The sequence below is a fragment of the Vipera ursinii genome (assembly GCF_947247035.1).
Source record: "Vipera ursinii genome assembly, chromosome: 5".
Classification (NCBI taxonomy): Eukaryota; Metazoa; Chordata; class Lepidosauria; order Squamata; family Viperidae; genus Vipera; species Vipera ursinii.
This window is the reverse complement of record NC_139518.1, coordinates 40,818,578-40,828,963: the sequence shown is the minus strand read 5'-3', so window position 1 is coordinate 40,828,963 and position 10,386 is coordinate 40,818,578. Positions and strand designations below refer to the sequence as shown.

Below are 10,386 nucleotides of genomic sequence, written 5' to 3'. Positions count from 1 at the left end.
ATTTGTAAACTGGAAGTGGACTGAAATGTATTATTTGCAGCGGAGAACAGTCATTCCAATCATTAATTGCAATTCAGAACAGCCAACTAACTTTTTCAGACACATTTTATCAGATATAGGTGCAGAATTTACTAGATTGCAAGGATAAAATGCAAATCCAGTACTTATGAAGGTTTTCTGGAGGGGACACATGATTAAATTCAGAAGATCCTGTTTCCTAACAAAAACGGAAATGAGCACCAGCCCCTATGATCGGCAACGACTAGCGGAGTAAAATCCGCAGGGATTCCTTTACCTTTTCTTCCAATAACATATGTAACAGCTATATACTGTAGGTATTGTTGTGTAGATAAACATCCTATTGAGTTCAGTGGGCTGATTTGCAACTGGAACACACAAAACAAGTGCAATTTTTTTTAAATCACCTGGTTGACAGGAATTAAACAACTGATCAAATCAAACAAGTCAGAAAAGGGAACGTTAGCAACCGTTGCTGAGGCCCATTCTACTTCACCTTTTTTATCAAGTAGTAGAGGGTGTCAAACTGCTAGCCCACGGGCCGGTTTCAGCATACTGAAGCCGCGCTAACCCCATTGCCGGCAATGCAAAAAGAATCGCAATATGTCGTGACATGTCATGTGATGTGGCAAGTTTGACACCCGTGGAAGCTACACTGTAAAACTTATGACTGGAGAGGCGAAGCCACACAAAGGTAAATGCTTAATATTATTTTCAATAATATGAAAATCAGCGATGAGGAATCAAAACACCTGATTCAACACTTCCCTTTTCTAGGTTTAAGGATTTTCGTTTTCAAATTCATGGACAGAAAACACTAACTCAGACAACGGGGTACAATACGGTAATGGCAGCAACCCTTTTGACTTGGAGGACAAGAGAGCATCTTTTGCACTGGTTTGTGTGGCTAGGAGGACATCTCGGGCTTATTTATGCAAGTATGTCACCGGGGTTACAGTGAAGAGAAAGCACAGGCTTGGCATTACGTTAACAGCGATTCAATTCAAGTATTTCAGGCCCGAGTCTCGAATTTCACCGTTCGCAAAGGATCACAACACTCCTGCAACCTTAACTACGGGGTGAGGACATAGCCGGAAGTACATTTATCAAAAGCGAATTTATAGGAGGCAGTGCAGTAGCTGTATTCTTTTCTGTCAGGTGATGCCGGAAGTGATGCAATGTTGACGACCCGGCAGGTGGGAGGAGGACCAATGGCCGATTTAAGACGGCATTCAGGCGGTAAGTAACGGGCGCCGCGAAATGAGCTCTTCGGGAATGTGCGTCTCTCTTGTTATGGCAGAGGCACAGCGGCTTCTGATCGTGGGGACATCAGGAGGCACTTTGGGATATTCAGAGCTACCTGTGCTGGGGTGTTTTTTGGCTTTGCCTAGTCTTGTTGGCCAAAGGAGTGTTTCCACCTTTGACATGGATACCTGGCTACGTGGTAGGGGCAGGACCGCCGGAGTCATTGCAGCACCGGCTCTGCAGATTCGCAGCATCAGGCGCGCATCATCTGTGTCCATTATCGATCAGACAGAAACTAAAGCACGTTTGTAACATTTGTTTTTGGTTTTCATAGGAATATTTTTTGGAAAGCAGTCGTGCCCGTCTTCTACTGATTGGGGGGGGGGTGGAGTGAGGTAGAGGTGTGATGATACTTGAGAATAAAAATAAACCGTACACATCCCGCAATATGTTATTCTGTAGTATAAGGAGTGTCTTAAAAACCCTTTTGGGAGGGGGGGGGGAAGAGTAATTCAAACTATATAGTGATAGGTTCTACTAAGTTCAGTGGGACTAATTCTTAGGTAGTATGCAGAAGGTTGTTTTATCTGCTGAATAAAATGCATGCTAAGTGATAAATTCCACTTAAACTTCCTTTTTCTTCAAAACTTTAGGATGTGAAGGAATAATAGCACTACTCCCTAGCAGTAATAGCATTATAACAAATATTCCTCTAAGGCAAAAGTAAGGTGAAACATGGCCACGTATGAGTAAGAAACTTTGTTAATTAATTGTTTTGTTGTCATAGAACATGATTTCAACTTTGAATATAAATTGGCCCACATTAGCTGTATACTCACAATTGCAGAAGAAATGTAAACCATACTAGACATCACTTTAATGTAGTATATACCTTATTTTATTAAGGCTTCCTGATACTATTTCATTCGAATTCAAAATGCTTGTTTTGGATGCTTCAAACTAGATGCAGTAATCAGCAACAAAGATAACAAGACCTAAGTTAAAGAAATCCAAGATTTCATCTGTGTTTGACATGAAACCTGGGGCAAAAATAAATGAATTGGAGATTACTTGCAGTATTGTGCATTTTCTCACTGCCTGTGTTTTTTCTTCTGCATGTTGTTGGTGAATACCTGAAATAGATAAAGGGTATGGGGTTATGTTTGGAATTGAGTACTACTATAAAAAGGGAAGATAGCATTTTTAATAGGAAGGCACAAAAAGTTCTATCGAGCATTTGATACATTCTACAGACTCTGTATTTTGGAAGTGGTGCAAATACTGTACACTGACTACCCAAATAAGTAGTAACGAAAAATTTCAAATTCTACTTCATCTCTGGAACAGTTTGTAATGCTTTTTCCAGTATGCCTTGCAAAACAGAAGTAACATTATAAAATAAGAATGTCTTTTTAATGTTTTCTAATTTGTTCTGATCCTGTACTCATCTATTATACTTTTAAAGGAAAATTTTGTCTTGCAATTAATTTATACAGTTTTAAATGCTAGCAAATATATTCCTTATGCCATGGTAAGAATGTATTATTTGCTATATTTTCTGTTATAACTTTGTTCAGAAGGTCTAAAATAATTAACACGGAATACTAAGCTAGAAGTTCTCAGCTTAGCCAAGTAAGAAAATGATTTTTGTCAATATATATATAATGGTTATACTGTTTATAGCTGAACCTAAAATTTTGATTTATTTTTAGTTTAAGCCTTTTCCTAATTTGCAGCAGTATGCTGCGTAACCTGTTAAAACGTTCAATTAAATTACAGTTTCTTGCTTCTTTTCCCAATTCCTTATTCTCTTGGCAGTAGTTCATGACTTCACTTTCTTTACCAAGTCATAAATTCCAAACTTAAATACTGTCCCCATAAAGTATAACAAAAATAACTATTGTAGAAAACAAACAATAATAGTTCTTGACAAATACACTCAGGAAAAATATATCCTATATAAAAATCCCACAAGCACATCCATTGACACACAAATAACATAGTATATGTATCTATGCTGCCACTTTGTACAAGCAGGTTTTTAAGATGGATTTACCAAATAGGTCCTTTTAATAAAATATAGATGTAGATTCCTAGCAGAAATAGAGAAAAAGTTACCTAAGAATGTGAGGCTCCAGTAAAAACTTAAGACATTGCATATCTTGTAACAAAAATATGTAAATAACACAAATTATGTAATTTACAACTGGCATGTGATGCAAATGATGTGCACAGTACACAATTTGCATCATCATTGTCTTAAAATATTATCAAGGACATTAGAAAAGAGGCACAGACTCAGAAAATAAATCATGTTTTTCCCACGTTATTACTCCTTGGGAATCTGTGTTTTGATGGATTAAAATATCTATAATTTTCTCTGCAATACTTTGCAAATTTTATGCATGCACACACAAATACAGATAAAACGCATACTCATTAAAGAAACCCAGAATCACATAATGCACAGTACAGGTAGTAAGACACTATATAGTAAATAGTATGCCTATCTTAAGCAATGGATTTGCTTCAGTCTGGTCACACAATTTGCTTTGTCAAATTTTCCATCTCCACTAGTACTGGTTGAAGTAATTTTAAGCTCAATGAGTTTGAGATTACTTGGTGAAGCTATCCAGTCTAGATGATCTTTGGGGGGCACCTTCAATGCACAGTTAGAGCAATCCTGCACCATTTGCTTAAAGTGCCAAACCTAGAAATGCTTTGACTAATGCTTTGTGAGGGTGCATTAAATGTTTTCCACAACATTGGCCAAATGAGGCTTTTCTTAGCCATCTTTCATAGCACAAATTCTGCAGGAGAAAGCTGGGAGGAGTTCCAGGCAGTCTGAGGCATAGCAACATGGTTGTTTTATATGAAGAAGTCAAGGAACCACAGTGCTTCATGAAGCAGCTTTTGTAGCAATGGAGAACTGCCTGAGCTTGCTGCATCATATTGGCATTCAGTATCAACCAGGAAGACACTATTGTCTGCTATGGTTTTGATACTGAAAAAATATGCACTATCTTTATTTCAAATTAATTGCACTGACAAATTGTTATTATATGTTTGATGCCATCTCTCCAATACAATGACTTTAAAAAAATGGGGTCAAGTTAGTTTTTGATTGACAGTTTTCTTGTCGAGGTTTTTTGGGAGTGGTTTGCCATTGTCTCCTTTATATGGCTGACAGAAAGTGACTGGCCCAGGCAGGAGTAGGATTCACAATTTCTAGTTTCTAGCCTGCCCTCAACCACTGCATCAAACTGGTGCTCTTACTAATGGCTACTAGTATATATATTTTGAATGTTTTAATACAACTTAATATTTATTTTTATGTATTTAATTATTTTTTACATTTCTGAATTGCCTATTTCCTTCCAGGAAGGACTATGGGCAGTGTGCAATAAAACATCAAAATATAAAAACATATAAAAAATTAAAATGTTGGAGTTAAAATTTTAAAATTGGAAATTTTAATTTTTTAAAAAATATGAGGCAAGAATAATTAGACCTTGTTAAAATTATTTGCCAAAGGCAAAAGAAGGGCTGTCATGGCATCAACTAACCCCACAACTGTGCTTCATTCCATGCAAAGTCACAGAGTCATGTTTTAACCCATTTTTGGAAGGCCAGGAGAGTGGGGGCCTGCCTCACCTCTGGAAAAAGTATGTGTCATAGACTAGACCAGGGGTCAGCAACCTGAAACAGTGAAAGAGCCACTCGGAACTGGTTCCCTCACAAAATGAAAAACTGGGAGCCGCAAAAAATATGTGCGGATGTGCATACATGCAAGCATGCGCAGAACAGGGTTTGACTGAACAGTGGAGACAAGGCGAGATATACACCTACCCTGCATATTTGAATTGATTGGCTGAACTTTTTTAGTCCCACTTTTTTGGGGGGGACTGCACATGGCAGAGGACTGGGAGCCGCAGGAGACGGCTGAAAGAGCCGCATGCGGCTCCGGAGCCGCGGGTTGCAGACCTGTGGACTAGACCCTGCCTGTCAAAGTTCTTTAACTGACGGAATCTGTAACATACATTTCCTGTCCAACTGGGTGGGAAGGACCAATATAATGGGGTGAAGCCAGTTCTGTAAGCCTGGCCCCAGGGCTTTTTTCTGTCATAGAATGCTCAGAACGGAGTTCCGGCACCTTTTTTGGATGGAACCTTGTAGGGTAGGCAAGGAGGGTTGTATGACGTGCGAGTTCCGGCACCTTTTTCTTTTACAAAAAAAGCACTGCCTGGCCCTATGCCATGTAGGGCTTTAGGTCATAACCAACAACTTGGACCCAGAAGTAAACTGGAACCCAATGTAGTTTGCAGAGCAGAGGTGTTATAGGTGCCCTTGTTTGAGCACCAAATATAGCTCCATATTTTTTACCAGCTGAAGTTCCAGATACTTTTCAAGGATAGCATGTTGCAGTTATCCAAATATAAAATGACTCTAGGGCAGACTTGTCAAACTTGCAACGTCACGTGATGTCGCGCGACGGGACAATTTTGCCATTGCTGGCAATGGGGTGGGCGCAGCTTCCATGTGATGCGTCCGGCCTGTGGGCTGGTAGTTTGACACCCCTGCTCTAGGGCATGGATGACCAAGGGGAGAGTCTCCCTATTCAGGAAGGGCGAACTGGCACATAACATGGAGTTGAGCAAAGGCCTTCCTAGCCATGGCTGCTACTTGCTTTTTGAGCAAGAGCTGTTAATCTAAGATGGTCCCCAAGTGATGCACTGGGTATGTCAGCCTCTTTGTCTTACCAGGGGTCAGCTGAAGTGTGTTGTTCCTCATCCAGGCCTCTGCAGCCTCCAGGCACTGCAGAAGAATATCCACTATATCCAGTGGTGGGATTCATATATGTGAACAATCGGTTCTTTGTGTGGATGCTGCTTCTGGAAGTCCATTCTGGCCTGGGCAACAAAAAATTAGCTACTGGTTCTGCCGAACTGATGCAGACTACATCACAGATTTCATCTGGGACAGATACACTGGGTATTATCAGTGTGTCTGGGTGATACCTCATCCCTTGGTAATGATCTCACCTAGAGGTTTCATGTAGATGTTAAAAAGGAGTGGAGAGAACATCAAGCCCTGTGATAGCCTACAAAGCAGGGGCTGTAAGTTGGACCTCTCACTTCCTATTAATACTGATTGGGATTTGCCTGAGAGAAAGGAGGTGAACAAGCAAAAAACTCTGCCCCTCCCAATTTCCTAAGGATACCATGGTGAATGGTATCGAAAGCCACTGAGAGATCAAGAAGAGCAAGATATATGCACCACCACCGTCCCATTCTCATCAGAGATCATCCAATGCCATTTTGGTCTCATATCTGGATGTGAAACCTGACTGAAAAGGGATCCAGAGAATCCATTTCCTCCAGGATCCTCTGGAGTTGCAATGCCACCGCCTTCTCAACCACCTTTCCAAAAAAGAGGTGGGAAATTGGACAAAAATTGTCCAGAATGGTAGGTTTCAGTGATGGCTTCTTGAATAGGAAGAAAACAAGCGCCTCTTTAAAAGGAGCTGGGAACACCTCCAAAAGAATAAATTCTTCATTGCTTGGACCCACCACATGATATCTCCCAAGCTGCCTTAACCAGACAGGAGGAGGATGTATCTAATGCACAGATGGTAGCATTTGCATTCCATCGACCCTTGTCCACAAAATTAAACTGTTCCCAGATAAATAGATAGGTCTGTTCTCTGGGCTTCTCTACAGAACTTACATCATGCTTGGTATCCACAAATCAGTGATTTTATGCCTGGAGAATTCCTCTGCATGGGTCTGTATATGGACCTCTGCCCCCCCCTTTCTAGGGAGAGGGTGAGGGTGACCCTAAATGGGACCAATGGGGGGCATTCTGCGGGTGGAATAAGAGCAAAGTATTGATGCTAGGTTACTCTTACTGCCACAAGGTAACCCTTAATAACAGCCTTAACTCATGTTTGGGTAAGTTTGTTTTCCCTCAGTGGTACTTTAGGCATCTCTTGACCTTTTTCAACTCTCTTAACTCCTCTGCAAATCATGGGGTGTAATGGAAGTGACGGGTCAGAAGAGGCTGCCTAGGTGCGGTCCTGCCTCCCCAACTTTCTTTGAAATCCAGTTGGATCCCTTAGTCATCGAGTGTGGACCAACTGAATGAGTGCAGTCTCCCTACTGGGGGGGGGGGTAGTGCAAGAGGATCTCAAAGTGACTAAGGTGTGATCTCACCATTACTATGATCTCTCAGATCACATTGTCACTGGTCCAACAAGAAAATCATGTCCCAGTAGAATGACCTGGGAGAGGCCCCTGGACTCCCAGCCATGAATAAAATGAAATATATTTGATTGATTTTATATATGTATTTTATATTGCATAAAATGTAACTTAATACTCTATATGATCTAGAGGTGTATAATATAATGTCGCACAGAAATATGGCATAAAAATAATATATGTAAGTTATAAATAAAACAAACTCTGACAATGTTATATGATAATATATTTGGCTGATTCTACATACATTTAACTTGTTGAAATTGCCTTCTAGTTTGCCCAAATCCACATTTTGGGAGGAAGAATCAGGCAGATGCAATCAGCAGGAATGCAATAAAATGAACCATGAATTGTTGCCTTTGTATTGGAATTCACGATTTGAGAATGGTAAGTGATTACTTTTTACTCTGTGTAAAATTCTAGAGACATAAAACATCTTTTGAAGAGTAAATGTACAGCTCGTCCTTGATTTACTACAATTGAACCCAAAATTTCTGTTGCTAAGACAGACATTTGTTAAGTGAGTTGCCCTATTTGACAACCTTTCTTGCCACGGTTGTTAAGGGAAACACTGTAGTTGTTAAGTTAGTAATACAATTGTTAAGTGAATTTGACATCTCTATTGTCTTTGCTTGTCAGAAGGTTGCAAAAGATGATTACATGATCCCGGGACACTGCAACTGTCAAAAATATGAGTCAGTTGCCAAACATCTGAATTTTGATCACTTGAGCATAGGGATGCCACAATGGTTATAAATGTGAAAAATGGTCATAAATCACTCTTTTTCAGTGTCGTAATTTCCAGTGGTCACTAAACAAACTGTTATAAGTCCAGGACTACTTCTACAAGTTATTAAAGGAATCTCATTAGAATTTATTTTATGCGATTAAATATCTTGCTAATCAAGGCTTCCTTATAGTAAGAATATAATTTGACATTAATATAGTATGTATTGAAGCAGTAGGTGTGAGCTTAAATGGACTCCAGAAGATGGTAGAGGACAGGAAGGCCTGGAGGAACATTGTCCATGGGGTCACGATGGGTCGGACACGACTTCACAGCTAACAACAAATAGTATGTATATTATATGAAGGACTTTCGGTTGAGAACTAAAAAAACAAACATCTAAGCAGAGAGTATAATTGAATAAATACCACAAAACAATAAATAATTATAAAATTATTCAAAATGTATGGCACCCCTCCCCAGTCAGCTCAGACCAAATTAGGATAGGAATTCTTTTTGGTTTATTCAGATTAAGAATTGCTTTTAAATACTGTATATTTGGCTTTTTTCTTTTACGTCTAAAAAGTATCAGTATGGAAAATTTTAAATAAATATGGGGGAATTCATTTTGATGAACTATTAACTGTTTCCTTTAGTAGTGTTAATATAATAACTTATATAGTAAAAGATCTAGTTGTAATCAAGGATAAAATAAAATAAGTTGGATATAAAAGTATTGACAAGATTTAGAAGGGCCTTTGAAACAAGATTGAATGATAGGTAAGCATAAGAACTGCTACAGTGAGTTGACTAAACTGAGCTGTGCCAATTGGAGTGAACTTAGTTTTGAAAAATAGTTTTCTTTGAATACAATTATTACAAGTGCAAAGTATTTCTACATATTGCCTAGAAACTCTTAATAACTCCATTGCCCAAAGTAACCAGTGTTGTGCATTTCTCCTTTTTATGTTTTTTTAATTTTTCCTTTGCATTTTTTTTGTCGTAGGGGCATTTAAAAAAAACAATCACACATGGGATTAGATTGACATTCTATTATAAAATCTTACAAATTAATGTTGAAGACCTTCCATTGACCAAAGTGGCTTGAAAGACTGAGGCTATTGTATAGTGCTGATTGTAAAATTGTTTTGCTGCAGTTGGTAATCTATTATAATACTTATCCTTAGAAAACAAAGAGAAAGGCAGAAGATTGATAGTAAGAAAATGTGACGACTTGCCAGAAACTCATACATAAGGAAATAACACATAGAACACAATTTCTTGGCTTCCCTAATGTTCTTTGATTTCCTGTGTGTTAAACTCGACCTTTGTACCCTTAAATAAAGCTTAACAACCAGCAGTTAAAATAATAAATCTGAACTGGACAGAAAAACCACAAGGCTTTTGAAATCAGATAAATTGTGTAAAAAAGTCACAAAAGTGAGCCCTGATGGAACAAAGTTTATTAATTGAAGGTAATCAGTGGAACAGAAATATATAGTCTGACAAATAATTATTTTTTAATAAATAGAATATGTCTCTAACTCACTTGACTGTTATACTGATATCTGAAATTTGCTAGAAAATGAGTCAAGTACAGTGATTAATAAATAAAGGTTTTTCTTGAGAAATGAATTTTCTCATTCTTCTGAGTAAAGACTTTTTCAGTATAAATAGACCTAGATTAACAGTTGTTTTTTTTTAACCAGTTCGAATAACACTGGCTTACCAATGTGTCCAAACGTCTATGCTAATAAATATTTCATATTTTTCTTACGTGTTTAACTGCTGCTTTATAAAACACTATTGATAAGCAGTTGTATTTCTAATAAATTATTTCTGTATGCATATCTGTCATGCTGTTCCCTTTCAGAATAATAAATACTATGCAGAGAAAAAAAATAAGAAATAGTAAGCAAATAAAATGAAAGGCAGGAGATAAGAGAAAAGAAAATGAAATCCTACTAAATCTGGTTTCTACATATTTCCATATGCTTCTATCCCTGGAAGCTGTGCTTTGTAACAACATAGACACATTAAAGTATTGTCTTTTTTCTTTTAAACCTCTCGCCTTCGTCTTCTTGGGGAATCTCATTTATTTCACCAAACCTCAGCTTTTCAAATCTATCCCTTCAT

The 10,386-nt window shown here is 38.2% G+C and overlaps 1 protein-coding gene across 2 annotated transcripts in view; it reads left to right on the top strand.

Moving 5' to 3' along the window:
- The first annotated feature begins 1,216 nt into the window (after window positions 1–1,216).
- The window catches only part of MAP3K13 (mitogen-activated protein kinase kinase kinase 13), a 52,488-nt gene continuing 43,318 nt past the window's right edge, over window positions 1,217–10,386 (top strand). Inside the window, exons 1-2 of one of the 2 annotated variants that reach the window (XM_083363372.1) lie at window positions 1,217–1,257; window positions 7,798–7,910. The gene's annotated coding sequence lies outside the window, so the exon portion shown is untranslated. Of the gene's footprint in view, window positions 1,258–7,797; window positions 7,911–8,530; window positions 8,599–10,386 lie in introns of those variants that run through there. The other variant, XM_083363374.1, reaches the window with a different exon arrangement.